At 41.4% G+C, this 15782-nt stretch overlaps 1 long non-coding RNA gene across 2 annotated transcripts in view; it reads right to left on the bottom strand.

Annotated features, from left to right (window-relative positions):
* The window catches only part of LOC105552489, a 562990-nt gene that overhangs the window by 206352 nt on the left and 340856 nt on the right, over positions 1-15782 (bottom strand). For both annotated transcript variants that reach the window (XR_001008022.1, XR_001008021.1), the window contains exon 6: positions 2832-2948. This is a non-coding gene — a long non-coding RNA (uncharacterized LOC105552489). The remainder of the gene's footprint in view (positions 1-2831; positions 2949-15782) is intronic.

Raw genomic sequence — 15782 nt, 5'->3', positions numbered from 1 at the left:
AGGAGGCAGGTTCCAGAGTAGGAAGGAGGAGGCAGGTTCCAGAACCGAAAGGAGAAGGCAGATTCCAGAGTAGTAAAGAGGAGGCAGGTTCCAGAGCAGGAAGGAGGAGGCAGATCCCAGAGTAGGAAGGAGGTGGCGGGTCCCAGAGCAGGAAGGAGGAGGTAGGTTTCAGCACAGGAAAGAGGAGGCGGGTTCTAAAGCAGAAAGAAGGAGGCAGATCCCAGAGCAGTAAAGAGGAGGTGGGTTCCAGAGCAGAACGGAGGAGGCGGATTCCAGAGCAAGAAGGAGGAGGCAGATCCCAGAGTGGTAAAGAGGAGACAGGTACCAGAGCAGTGAGGAAGAGGTAGGTTCCAGAGGAGGAAGGAGGAGAAGGAGACTGTCTATGGCCATACCACCCTGAACACACCCGATCTCATCCGATCTCAGAAGCTAAGCAGGGTCAGGCCTGGTTAGTACTTGGATGGGAGGAAGGAGGAGACAAGCTCCAGAGCAAGAAGACGGAGTTGGTTCCAGAGTAGGAAGGAGGAGGCAGATCCCAGAGTAGTAGAGGAGGCAGGTTCCAGAGCAGGTAGGAGGTAGTTTCCAAAGCAGGAAGGAGCAGGCAGATCCCAGTGCAGGAAGGAGGAGGAGGTAGATCTCAGAGCAGGAAGGAGAAGACAGGTTCCAGAGCAGAAAAGAGGAGGCAGGTTCCAGAGCAAGAAGAGGGAGTTGGTTCCAGAGCAGAAACGTGAAGATGGGTTTTGGCAATCTCAGAGCAGGAGGAAGAAGGCAGTTCCCAGCTCAGGAAGGAGGAGGCAGGGTCCAGGGCAGGAAGAAGGAAGAAAGAGGAGGCAGTTTTCAGAGCAGGAAGGAGGAGGCAGATCCCAGTGCCAGAAGGAGGAGGCAGATTCCAGGTCAGGAAGAAGTAGGTGGCTCCAGAACAGTAATACGGAGGTGAGTTTTGGCACTTCCAGAGCAGGAAGAAGGAGTAGCAGGTTCCAGAGCAGGAAGGAGGAGGCAGGTTCCAGGGCAAGATGAAGGAGGAGGCAGGAGGCAGGTTCCAGGGCAAGATGAAGGAGGAGCCAGGTTCCAGGGCAGGAAGGAGGAGAAAGCAGATTCCAGAGCAGGAAGGAGGCGGCAGATCCCAGAGCAAGATGAAGGAGAAGGCAGGTTCCACAGCAGGAAGGAGGAGGCAGACCCCAGTGCAGGAAGGAGGAGAAGGCAGGTTCCAGAGCAAGAAAAGGGAGGTGGTTCCAGAGCAGGAACGTGGAGGTGGGTTTTGGAAGTTTCTGAGCAGGAAGGAGGAGAAGGCAGTTTCCAGAGCAGGAAGGAGGAGGCAGGCTGCAGAACAGGAAGAAGGAGGTGGTTCCGAAGCCGGAGGAAGGAGGTGGGTTTCTGCAGTTTCGGAGCAGGAAGAAGGAGGTGGTTCTGGAGCAGGGAGAAGGAGGTGGTTCCAGAGCAGAAGAAGGAGCTAAGTGGGACTGGGATGTGGTTTGCCTTTCACTAGTGACAAAGCACTGAAAGTGAGTACAGGTTAATTGTGCAGGCCTAGAGGCAAAATTTGAGGGAGTTGACATCTAAAGCTTCTTTTCTGACTGGCAGTAACTGGCAACGTGGAGGGGTAGGAAATTCGAGGTGAATGCAGGATGTTAAGAACAACCTCTGAAGAACAGGAGACACAGACTGATGAGAAAATAAGCCAGTTATTGGAAGTTGCCCCCCATTTAAAAACAACAACAACATCCATGTTTAACAGTGTTAAATAATTTACTTAACCATAAAATGAATAGGAGCATCTCAGAAGAGGTTTTCTCCACTGTCCAGTCTCCTGGCTGCGGGCAGCAGGCTTACCACCTGCTGGTTTTTACAGAAAAATTTGCATCTTTTTCAATACTCTCTTATTCTGTTCACCAACTGCTCCAGTCCTGCAGCAGGTTGTTTCTTAGTTTATTTGTTTTCCCAAAATTTTAAGATTATTTCAACAACTGGGTACTGTAGATATAAAAAATGGATATGAGGCCAGGTGTGGTGGTTCATACCCGTAATCCCAGCAATTTGGGAGATTGAGGCAGGAGCTTGAGACCAGTCTGGACAACAGGCTGAGAACCCTGTCTCTAGTTTTTAAAAAATGAAAACAACTTAGCTCGATGTGGCGGCATGTTCCTGCAATCCCAGCTACTTGAGAGGCTGAGGCGGGAGGGTCACTAGAGCCTAGGAGTTTAAGGCTGTGGTGAGCTAGGATCGTGTCACTGCATTGCAGCCTGAGTATCAGAGTGAGACCCTGTCTCCAAAAAATAAAATTTAAAAAAAATGGATTTGATGATGCTTATTATAAAGCTTTCCATAACCATAACAGGAAATAAGCTTTTCTCCTTACTCATTTTATCTTATTTTTCTCTTTTTTCTTTTTTGAAAGAAGTCTCGTTCTTGTTCCCAAGGCTTGAGTGCAATGGCTTGATCTCGGCTCACTGCAACCTCCACCTCCTGGGTTCAAACAATTCTCCTGCCTCTACCTCCCAAGTAGCTGGGATTAAGGCACCTGCCACCACACCTGGCTAATTTTTGTATTTTTTAGTAGATACAGGGTTTCACCACGTTGGCCAGGCTGGTCTCGAACTCCTGACCTCAGATAATCCACCCACCTTGGCCTCCCAAAGTGCTGGGATTACAGGTGTGTGCCACCATGCCTGGCCATTTTTCTCTGTTTCTATTAGTATTTCATAATTTTTTCAACATCAAGAAACCAGGATTCTATTTGATATGTTCTAGTTAATAAGACATGTTAATGATCTTTATTTTCTATGTGTTAGTAATGAGCAATTCATACTTAAATGAATAAAATTAGCTTTTACCTTCAGTTGGTAAAGCTGACCTCAAGTCTGAGCTGAAGATTTTCTCAGAAACTTTCAAATCAAGATCTAGATCTCCACAGATAAGAATAATGGAGTGACTCCACCAGCAGATTTTACCTACAGAAAAAGCAATGATTTATTAGAACTTTGTATGAAGGAGAGATATTGCATAGTTATTACTGAATCATGTAAACATACCAAGTCTCCAAATAGTACTAAAGTTTTTTATTTCTACTCATTAGGCAAATACATACCAGTTAACATTTTTTGAAAGCTTCCTATATTGCTGGTATTTTTTCCCATGTAACCACATTTGTTTCTTTTTTTTTTTTCTGAGACGAAGTCTCGCTCTCTGGCCCAGGCTGCAGTGCAGTGGTATGACCTCTGCTCACTGCAACCTCCTTCTCCCGGATTCAAGTGATTCTCCTGTCTCAGCCTCCTGAGTAGCTGGGACTACAGGCATGCACCACCATGCCCAGTTAATTTTTGTATTTTTAATAGAGAGAGGGTTTTGCCATGTTGGTCAGGCTAGTCTCAAACTCCTGACCTCAAGTGATCTGCCCGCCTCGGCCTGCCAAAGTGCAGGGATTACAAGCATGAGACACCGTGCTTGGCCCATATTTGTTTCTTATCATTGATGTCATTTTGCAGATGAAGAAAATGGAACACAGCTAGCAAATGACAGTCACGATTTGTACCCAAGGATTCTGGCTCTAGGTTCTGAGTTCTCAATCACAGAACAACCTTAACACACTGTCTTGACATAGCTCCACATACTCTAGCAAAGAGTTTTAAAACTTAGATGGTATGAGGAATCCTAGATGGTTTATTCCCACTTGATTGCTAGTGCTTCTCAAAATATGTATATCATCTAAAATTCAAAATACCATAGTCAGGGTGAGATAGTGACAAGAGACTGAATCAAGGGGAGACAACCTGGGTATTTCAGACAGAGGACCAAGCAATGGGCTATGTGTTCACAATATATCTGAAACTCTCCTATGCCTAAAAAACTTAGGCTTTTGGGCTAGATGACCAGAAACATGCTTATAGTTCTAAAAAAGAAAGCATACACTGTGAAACCCTTGACCTCCTCCATTCTTTCTTTCTGAGTAGTCATTCATTACCTATTCTTCTAGGCTTTAGTCGAAATCTCTATCTTCTCTCTCTTTGCCAATTGGTCTCTTCTTTCACTTTATACTTTGTTAATGAAGATCTATTCTGGACAATTAAGCATTTCTTAGGATAACAGACAATTAAATTTGTTCCTTTGAACCCTTTTAGAAACAAAGCATAAAGAAATAAAAAGGCATAATGCTCAATATTCTCTAAGTATCATATATAATAATAGATCATGAGCTTGACTGGAAGCCCTTTCAGGAAAAGGAACAGGCTGGAGAGCCCGGAGCAAGTGGTAGGATGCAGGGTGCACTGTGGACAACTGATGAGCAGTATATCTCCCTCCTTCAGGGATATTCCATGTTTGCTAACTCAGTGTGCTGCATACATTTACTTACACTTGCAAATAAGTAAACATGTTAAGATTCAATATGTGAACTTGAAACAAGGCCTGCAGTCACTATATTTTCTAGGTATTTCTGCCAAAGTAAACATTTTTCCTTGGATCTTGATTCTCTGATTCTCCAATCTTGTTTTCTTTGTATTTTGCTTTGATCCTGTCTTGTTTCTGCTGTTCTTCTTGAACATTTAAAATGTGTGCTTTTCCCTGAATAAAGGGTAAAGAAACTCTAAAGTGTGCTTGGGTGTGGCAGCTGGCTTTGCAAATAAGAAAGCATCTTAAAGGATCAGTACACGGTGTTAGTATCCAAAATCAATGGCATTACGGCCTTTCTACCATCAGAGTGTGAGGAGGGATCAAACTTCCAACAAATTGCCATATGAAATTTCTTTTAGCTCGTTTCTCTAGCCTTTGCTACACAATTATTTTTGGTTTTTTTTATTTTTTGCTTCAGAAATGTCCTTTATTAATTTTTTTCTTTTTTTTTTTTAATTTTACTTTAAGTTCTGGGATACATGTGCTGAACGTGCAGGTTTGTTACATAGTTATACATGTGCTATGGTGGTTTGCTGCACCCATCAACCCATCATCTAGAGTTTTTTGTTTTTTGTTTTGAGATAGTCTCGCACTGTCACCCGAGCTGCAGTGCAGTGGTGCAGTCTCAGCTGACTGCAACCTCTGCCTCCCGGGTTCAAGCAATTCTCTTGCCTCAGCCTCCCAAGTAGCTGGGATTACAGGGGCCCGCCATCATACTCGGTTAATTTTTTGTATTTTTAGTAGCGATGGGGTTTCACTATGTTGGCCAGGCTGGTCTCAAACGCCTGACCTCGTGATCCACCCACCTCCCAAAGTGCTGGAATTACAGGCATGAGCCACTGTGCCTGGCCTGTCACCTAGGTTTTAAGCCCTGCATGCATTAGGTATTTGTCCTAATGTTCTCCCTCCCCTTTCCCCCCATTCCCCAACAGTCCCCAGTGTGTGATGTTCCCCTCCCTGTGCTACACAAATTACACCCATATTATAACAGTAACAGCAGCAGCAGCAATAATATATAATGATGATAATAATAACAACAACACAGCATTTTCTCTAAGCCAGTACTCTTCTCAGCACTCTACTAGTATTAATCAGATGGTCTGCACAATAGCCACACGAGATAGGTGCTATTGTTACCTACATTTTATAGATGACACAAGAAACAGGTTAGTTCACTTGTTCAAAGTCACACACTGGTAAGTGGTGGGCACAGGATTTGAGCTCAGGAAACATGACTCCAGAACACCAACTCATAATCCCATTAATCTAAAATGCCTCATAAATATCTCAACAATGGCCTTAAGACACTCCAAGGTTCTAACTATTTTCCCAGTCAAATATGAATGAATTTCCGTAATTACACAAATGATATCACACATCCAGAAAAGTCCCTATCTCATAGAACTATATTCTTCTCTGCACAACCACCACAGAAATTCAGAACTAAGAGTCTAATAATTATACCCTGTAAGATTCTTACAAAAATCCAAAATAAAAAAGAATTCAGAAACTATTCCTTTTAACTTTGTAAAATAAAGTAAAAACTAAAAGCTCAGATTTCCTGTACAAAGTATGTCTTACTTTTTGTGTCAAAAGAATTTCAAGCTTGCAGAAATGTTGTAGGAGTTGTTCAAAGAACTCTCATGTATCCTTCACCGGGAGACCCCAATTCGAGTTAGGCCAACTTTCCCAGTAATGCTCTTTCTAGTCAAAGGATCCATTTCAGGATCACACTTTCTATTTAGTTGTCATCGCTCTTCTGTCTCTTTTGATCTGGAATAGTATCCTTGACTTTCACGACCTTTATATTATGGAAGGCAGCAGGTGAATTAATTTGTAAAATGCCCCTGAACTGGGGTTAGAGATATGTTCTCATGAAAAGATCTGAAGATTGCATTGTTTGGAAGAGATGCTATGTTCTTCTCATTGCATCCCATCAAGTGGCACAGAACACTGTGTGTCCCACCACTGCTGATGAGATCTCTGATCACTTGAGTAAGGTTGTGTCTTCCAAGTTTCTCCAGTAAAGCTCCTGTGTTTCCCCTTAAAATGCATAAGGATTTGTGGACAGATACTTTATGGTTACATAAAGACTCTCATCCTCATCCAACTTGTATTCACTACGGTTATATAAAGATTCTGATCCTCATCCAACCTGTATTCACTATTGTTAACATCCGTTGATGTTTCTTACCTGGATTAATTATTACTATGATGACTGCCAAATAGTAATCTCTCCAATTCCAGAATTCCTTCTATATATCAGACAATGTTCTATTTTAAGGAAGAACTTTCTCCTCTCACCACATTTTCATGCATTTATTTATTTATGCAAGTGTGGATTCATGTATTTCTTGTGTAGTGGGATATAATCTGTAACTATCATTGTCATTTTGGTGCTCAAATTGTTCCAGGTTTCACATGGGTTTAGTGAGAATCCCTTCAAGCTGACTGCTGCGTTCTTGTGGCGTCTCCCAATATTCTTTCAGAGTTTCTGTATCTTCTGTCACAAGACATTCAGCATTCATCTTGTACCTTTTCTTTCCCAGCTCTAGAATCAGACATTTTTTTCAAAGACCCATAGTTGCTTTAAGCAAAAACTGGAATTTAGAAACTACAATCTGGGTAGCAGATGTGCTCATATTTACTGGGTTGTCACTGCATCCTGGCCCTTTCAGTGAACAGAGTTAGGAAATGGGTGTGGGGTGTGAGGTGTGGGTGTGTGTGGGTGTGTGTGTGTGCATTTATTCATAGACATGCATACACTTTAATGTTTATAATATTTCTACACTGAAATTTCTATATCTATAAAATTTCTACATATCAGAATCCACACATTCACAATGAAACCTTAAATTCCTACCCACAATACAGGGTTCATTCTAGCTCTCCCCTTTTTTATATCTGTAACTGTTCTCCCATAGTCAGAAGTCCGACTCCTGTTACCTTCAATATGTTTGCTTATTTGCCCTGGTAGGTCTCCTTGCTGAGACGTGCCTAATGGCTTTTTGACAAATGGAAGGAAGAAAGGAAGAAGGAAGGAAGGAGGGCCGGCAATACCAGCTTTTTAAGAATTGGTGATCTATTTACGATCAAAATATAATCAGGCTAAATTATCAACACAGCAACTCACTCCCTGGCCATAGCAGATTCCAGAGTTTCAAGTAGTCTTCCAATGGCTTGTCATCTTTCAATTGTGTGTAGGACACACAACTGTTCACATCTTTTTTTTTTTTTTTTTTTGTTCACATCTTTACTACAAAAAATTTTTTATGTGTATATTATTGGGTAATAAAAGTTTTAAGAACCATGTGTGGTTTTTTCAAAACAGATCAAAGAAATTCTAGTGTATCCTTACTGAACACCCATCCCCATTATAGTGAAGATGGGGAAAGCGGGGCCCAGAAAGTTCATAGGTTTTGCTCAAGGTTCCGGAATTAATCAGTAGCAAAGCACAATCCAACCCTGGAGTTGAAGAAACACAAAATGGACACAATAAGACCTACCTACCTCATAAGCATACTGGGAAGATCAAGACAGTACTTGTGAAAATACTGTCCCTGAGGTGTACTACACAATTACAAGTGGCTCCTTTCCCCTTGTCGTAAATAGAGAGCTTCTGTTCAGAAACTGGTTGAACCAACATGGTAAGATGGTTTCCACTCTGACTCCAAGTTCATTCACATTAAGCGTATCACTGAGCATCATTCAAGCTTTTTGTGTCTTAGTTTTCCCTGAAAGAGGAACTAAATCCCTACCCTGCCTATGCCTGAGGAAGACAAGCACCTCTGGAGTGGGGGTTATGAGGCAGGGCTTTGTCATCAGTATAAATTCTAATCCTGCTCCACCGTTACCGAGCTGGATGGCTTTGGGTAGGAGTAGGTCACTGAACTTCTCTAAGCCTCTATCTCTCATCTGTAAAATGGAGACAATGACACCTAAGTTCTCAGAGCTGGTGTGCAAATTAAATGAGAAAAAAGTATGTGAAGTGATTCACACGAAGTCCAGTGCCCCATTTGATAAATGAAGACTCCTCTATCACCACCACCCTCATTATGCTACCACCATCATATCTCCATTACCGGAGTCATCCCTATTACCGTCAGTCCTTCGAGTCGCTCGCGATGCATAATACCGGTGGAAAGTGAGAGCTATTTCAAATGTGCTATGGTCATTAGTATGGACGGAATCTCTGGCCCCCAAAATTCATATGTTGGAATCCTATCCTCCAGTGTGATGGTATTAGGAGGTAGGGCCTTTGGGAAGTGATCAGGGCATGAGGGTGGAGTCCTCATGAACACAATTAGTGCCCTTATAAAAGAGACCCAGAAAGCTCTCACTCACTTTCTGCCATGTGAGGATACAAGAAGTTGACAGTCTGCAGTCACGAAGAGGGCCCTCATCAGAACCCAACCATGCTGACACCTAGATCTCAGACTTTCAGCTTCCAAAGCAATCAGAAATAAATTTCTCTTGTTTATAAGCAATACACCCTTGGGTACTTTGTTATAGCTGTCCGAACTCACTCAGGCAGTCATAAATAAAACAAAGCTCATTTTGTATTTGCAAGAGAACATTTAGGCAACTCCTAAAGTACTTCCTTGTCTTTCTGTATTGGGCCTCATACAGTGCTTAAGGATGGTCCCAGTTTCTAGCTATTCTCCCCCAGGATATTGGATATAGTCGGTTCCCCCAAAGATCTTGGGTATAAGAGATGAAATTCATCAAATGAAATGTGACAGTTTGATACTTTACCACACAGGAGCTAATTAAAGATGTAATTTCAGACTAGAATAAAAAAATAAAGCAATGAGTTACTTTTATGAGAAGGGGGGAAGTGATAAAACTCTTAGAAGATTTAAAGCAGATTTAGGGGCATAAACAGTCTTCACACAGGCCAAAAACGGTGGATATCTTTTCTTAAAGCATAACTCCCGGCAAACTGAAACATTTTATTACTTAGGTTAACTGTTTTTTTCCTTCCCAGAAACATTATACACACACACACACACACACACACACACACACACACACACACACACACACACCTGGTGTTCAATGAAATACCAGGTGCACTGTGGCTTGCACTCTGTTTCAAAAGAAAAAAAAAATCTATTGTCACTCATGGGCTTCAGCCTAGCCTGTCAAGCAGGAATTAAAATCTCTTTAAAAAGAAGCTTTGCGTGGTTCATGTGTCATGCTGACATGAGCTGGATCAGCTTACAGAAGGGGCCAGAGATAAGGCATCCAAAGGAGGTTAGAAGTAAGCAGCCCCCAGAAAAATTTCTGATTTCTTTACTCATCTACCCTCTACCCTCCTTACCCCTCCCACCCTCCCTCTCGCCCCTTTATAAAAATTGGTTCAATGTGCAATACAGAAGAAAAAGCTATTTCTTTCCCTTTATTAGCAACAGCACTAGATTCTGAAATTACCAAATATCTACCTCCTTCCAATTTCTAAGGATCTCTTAATTTTTCTTCGTAAATCATAAAACAAAAAACGTATCAGTTTACCCCACTTATCAGGCCTTAGATTTTAAGTCCAAAGCTACAAGGCCTGTAGAGCGGAGGACTGTTTGGCTTATTTTAAAAGAATACATCAAATATTAGCTGTAAATTGGTCATAAATGGGGCCACTTAAGTCTCTACAGAAAGGAATTGCAAGGACTTGGGATTAAAATTGCAGGAAGCCAAAAGAAAATTGAGGACAAGGAAAGGACTGATGGGTTTGGTGCTATTATCTCTGAGAATACTAAGGACACTGAGGCTTTGAAAAAAATTACATGGGTGACCTTGAGAACAAGTCCAGACTGAGAAGTCAGCTTGGTGTAGCTTCCTGCAGGGGTGGAAGCAGAGCAGGCTGAATTCTTCATTTCCAAATGGATGATGAAGATGTTTCAGATAAGCAGTTTTGATTTCCTTTTAGCATGTGGAGCTGCAAGCTGCACTTCCAAGCAGAATAAATGTCATGCAGCCCTTGTAAAATGCTCCATCTTCAGTAGCTGTGGTTTGAAACTCAGAAATCATCCTAGAGGATTTCATGACTTTAGGGCATATAAGATTGGAAATTAAAAATGGACGCTATGGACTACAGCCTTTTTGTCTTCATCCTCTGTCACTGCACACAGAACAGGAAGCCCTGAGCCATTAAGGAGACCCAACTTATACTTCCTGAAACTCTGCTTCAAAATGAGAACTGGGAGCAGATCCTAGACCCCAGGGAATGTAACTAGTGCAAATTTCTCTACGCTTCAACTTCCTGGAAGATGGATTTACTAATACATTGCTTTAGAGCAGTGGTTCTTAAATTGGTTAATCTCAGGATACCCTTATGAATCTTAAAAAATTCTGAGGCAGGGCACAGTGGCACATGTCTGTAGTCCCAGCTACAGGAGGCTGAGACGAGATGATTGCTTGAGCCTAGTAGACTGAGATTAGCCAGGGCAACATAGCAAGACCCCGTATCAAAAAAAAAATAACTTATTGAGGACTTCAAAATGCTTTAGTTCATGTAGATTATATCTCATGATTTAATTTATAACATTTATCATGACACAAATTAAAACTGAGAAATGCTTAATATTTATTACTGCTTAAAAAAGAATTTATGGTCCAGGCACAGTAGCTCATGCCTATAATCCCAGCACTTTGGAGGCTGAGGCGGGTAGATCACTTGAGGTCAGCAGGTCAAGACCAGCCTGGCCAACACAGAGAAACCCCTTCTCTACTAAAAATACAAAAATTAGCCAGGAGTAGTGGTGCATGCCTGTAAGCCCAGCTACTCAGGAGGATGAGGCAGGAGAATCACTTGATCCTGGAAGGCAGAGGTTGCAGCGAGCCAAGATTGCACCACTGCACTCCAGCCTGGGAGCTAGAGAGAGACTCCGTTCCCTCCCACAAAAAAAGAATTTATAACCCATTACTGTTAACATAAATAATGTATTTTTTATAGGGGATAATTAGATTTTCCTAAAACATTTAGTGAGAAGAGTGGTATTATTTTACTTTGCAATTTTTTTAATGCCCAGCATAACTGAAGATAGGTGCATCCAATTTGTTGTGGTATCATGTTGGTTGACGTGTGTAGAAAACCCATTCCCACACAAATGCCTAGTTGGCAAATACAGGATTAATGAAATAGCCTTTCAGATCATTGTGGATATTCTTTCTTTGATACTACGCCCAAACTCAACAACTGGAAGTTTATATAGGAATCTGAACATCTATCAGTGAACTTTTCATACTCTGATATATCAAAGCCCATTAATTTATCTAGCATTTTGAATGGATCTTTTACCAACATATCATTTTGTAACATCGATCATCGGTTGTTTAGAAAATAGCGACTTGCTGAGTTATATAGCGGTTCTGAATATACAGTGGAAAACTTCACTGTACACTTGTGAAAGAAAAAGAATGGAAAAGACAAATAACATTTTAGTATTATTACGTAAATAGATCAACACTGCAGATCGACTGAAAAGGGACCTCAGGGGTTTATGAACCAAACTTTCAGAACCGCTATTTACGCCATGGTGGTACCTGAAAACAGTGACTCAACCTGAGAAGGGGGTAGTGGTTGGCCCAGTCATTGGGCCAACCTTTAGGGGTCCTTTTAGGGGACAGATGACATGAAAATAAAACATACCCCCAAATTGACTTTACTCTAAAACACATGAGCTCTCTATGGCTTCCAAGCTTTCTTTCAGACACCAGAAAGGTTACGACTCATTGGATTTGACATTGATCTCTAGTGCAAAAGTGCCCAAGTTTAAGCAACAATAATCATGATTTAGGCCAAAATCTAGATCTGAAAATAATATTTTATAACTAGCAAGCCAGAATCATTTACTACCAATGTTTTTGTCTTTACTAAATTCTGAGGTTTAGTGGTTCCTCCAAAATCATTATTTGTTAAAGACCCAGCTACTACTAAGAGAATTTTAGATCTTTAATCATTGGACCCTAACTGTTAACCTATATCTTCAAATGTCAGCTCCTAAACCAGGGACTTAATTGTCTAGCTTAATACTGTAGCCCCAGTTCCAGCACCTAAAAGTCAGTGCCAGTTACCTGTTCAAAGCTCAAAATGTATTTGTAAAATGAATGAATGACTTAGTTTGCATATAAATACCATTGAATAATCTAATGGCAAATATGATGATACTATGTTCACCCTATTGAAAAAAATGAATATAAAATCCAGCACCAGACTCTACAGTATAACTGTATTTTAATGGATGAGGAAAAATAGATGAAGTGTTTATCTGTAAGTCTACTTTAATCAAAAGCCTTTAATTCACAATCATATTTTCAGTGAAGACCTCACGCCCTTTACAAATTCAGATTTCAAAATCACATCCTCACTCTTTTTAATTCAATGAGACGCAGGAAGTAGCTGAAGAAGAATGAATTCCTGCTGTGGTTAGGCTGCTGCTGCAATGCCATTTGATACTTTATGTAAGGAAAATAAATAAATAAATATTCTCCTAATCCTCTAAAGATCAAAATTCTGACAAAGGCTGGGCAAGAAACGATACTTGGACTAAAATACACTCTTCTAAAACGGTGTGTGTGTGTGTGTAGTTGCATGTGTGCATGAGCACAGGGCCGTGCAGGTCTCTCTGATCTTTGTTACAGCTGCATAAGTGAGTCCACTGTTCTTTCACTAAAAAAGAAAGAGAGGGGCAAGGTATAGAGAGGTGGAAGAGAAGGTTAGCTTTACAAGTGCCCTGATATTTCAGAAGTTTTGATCATTTGGATTATGTAGGTTATTTTTGTTTTTTATAGCCCTGCTTGAAGAGAGAAAAAGTGGGCCTCCTTGGTGAACAGAAGTGACTGTTTGTGCAACAGAATTGATTATCTGTTCAAGATGGCTTATGCTGCAGGACTATAAAAAATTGCAGGTGGCTTTGGTTACAAGGGAGCTATCAGTCATCCTGAACTATTGACACATTTTTATGTACTCTAGTCTCAAATCACTCACTAAGGTTACTTATTCATCCATGAAGTCTAAAATTGGGAGTCCTACCAAAGGGAAAGGGAGAGATTTAAACTGAAAAGTCTACCCTCCCTAGTCCCCTAACGACATCACATTTTAAAGCTTGCAGGAAGGGAAAAGCTAAATTCCCTTAAGCTCACCATCCCAGGGTATCACTGGTGTCCAGCTATCACCTTTGTTCAAATGATAACTGAGAGAGCTATGAATCCCAGGGATTGGGAAAAGCTACTTAAACTCTTTTCACAGCTTTGATTTATGACGGGCCATGAACTAATAAAAATTATAGTGAATATTTATTTTTCTTCCACAGTGCGCTTGTCACTAGACAAATTGCAGATGAAATCAATTCCAGTCTGGTCCCAGGAGCTTAAAAATTGCTAAGCACATGCTAACACTCGAGCATTAGAAGAGACAGTCAGATAACTACACACAAAGCCGAGAGTGCGAATCTCCTTCCAGAAAAGGATAAAACTGCTGCCAGCATGGCTGTGTGATTTCCCTACCACAAGACAGACCTCCAGGGAAGGCCCGCCTGCCGGCTAATGATCAGAGGCAGTAATTTCTAAGCACATAATGCTGGATTTGAGATGAGGCGGCAAATTGTTTTTATTGGCATTTTTTTCCTAATATAAAAATTCTCAATCTAGATCTAAATTAATGAATGTTGTTACACCTTTGTTCCACAGTTTCTCTCTTAAATTCCAAGCTCTATGCAACCCCACTTTTTGTCCATTTTCCAAAAACAGCAGGCTGTCCCTGGGACTCTATGATATTCAACTCCATGAAGCAAATGAACCATTCTGCAAAGTGTTTTCCCTCTTTCCCTCCCTTCTACTGTCCAATATTTGGGCATTTTGTAGCTTATCAGAATCTTTATCCAGCAGAACCTTGATCAAGCAAAAATTCGGACAAGGGGTAAAATCAGTTGTAAAAAAAAAAATGAAACTTACCATAGGGAATAGAAGAAACCATCAAAGATGTTATGATATAACATGTTCTGTTTATTTTGTTTTTCTTGGTTATTACTGTCTCAAAATACATTATTTGTGGAGTTAGCTATTATTCTATGGAGTAGTCAGAGGTGAAATGTACTGAAATCCATGTGGATTTTTGTGAGAGAAAAAGGAAGAACACCTCTTGACAATAAAATCAATGATAGTCGGTTTCTACTTCTATGTTGCTATGAACTTTATGTCTTTATACCTATTTCTGGCGCACTCCCCAGGATTTTCCATTTATTCATTCATATATTCAGCATGTAATACATGTTAAACATAGTATTAGATCACAGAAATAGACGTCTACAGACATCACAGTTCCTGCACCCAAAAAGCTCAATGTAGTACTGAGTTTAGGTGTTCAAAACATTTTAAATTTAAAAAAAAATAATGAAAAAGAGGAAGGTTGGGAGTGGAAGAAAGAAAAAGGAAAGAAGGGAAAGGAAAAAGGAGGAAATCACAACAGTAAAGTGGAAATACACACTTACCAGAAAGTAAAAACAGGAGGGAATCGCTGAGAACATTCTAGGGCAGGAGGATGTTTGAGAGGAGCTGCAGGCCAGACTTGGCTGAGAGTCACAACTGAAAGGAGTCGTGGACAGAGACGCTCACCAACTCACCTGTTGAGTTAGGAGGGTGGGAATGCAGGAAGGACAGAGGCAGGAAACAATAGTTTGGAGAACTTCTGTCCCAGGCTTGAAACCCTCTTTAAGACAGTCCTCTCCATCACGTTTCACATCTTCACAGTCACCAAGTCCTGACTTTTCTGGCTTTGAAATCTTACATCAGCCCCATCTTTTCTCTTCCTGCTGGTTCCGTTCCAGCAGGGGACTTCCTTATGTACTGTGCACTGCTGAGGTGGCCCCCAACCGTGCCCTGTGCTCTATGGTCTCCACCAGCCAACCAGCATCCCACCTATACTCTACTGTCTACACCATCTTCTGAAAATTGCACTTGGCATGGCCAGTTGTCTTCAGGTGAAAATCCCAATGCACTCACTCAGACTCAGTTCATGGACCCTTATAATTAACAACGATCTCATTATCAAAGTTATGCTTCAGCACTTGGCTCCATTTTAAGGCAGTGGCTTCACTGCCTGACAAATGGACAAGGCTATAAAATAGAGACCACTGGCTGGGTACGGTGGCTCACACCTGTAATCCCAGCACTTTGGGAGGCTGAGGCGGGCGGATCACCTGAGGTCAGGAATTCAAGACCAGCCTGGTCAACATGGTGAAACCCTGTTTCTACTAAAAATACAAAAATTAGCTGGGCGTCAGCACTTTGGGAGGCCGAGACGGGCGGATCACGAGGTCGGGAGATCGAGACCATCCTGGCGAACACGGTGAAACCCCGTCTCTACTAAAAAAGTAGAAAAAAAACTAGCCGGGCGAGGT

The sequence above is a fragment of the Mandrillus leucophaeus genome, unplaced genomic scaffold (genome assembly GCF_000951045.1).
Source record: "Mandrillus leucophaeus isolate KB7577 unplaced genomic scaffold, Mleu.le_1.0 Scaffold56, whole genome shotgun sequence".
Taxonomy (NCBI): domain Eukaryota; kingdom Metazoa; phylum Chordata; class Mammalia; order Primates; family Cercopithecidae; genus Mandrillus; species Mandrillus leucophaeus.
This window is presented reverse-complemented; position numbering and strand designations above follow the sequence as displayed.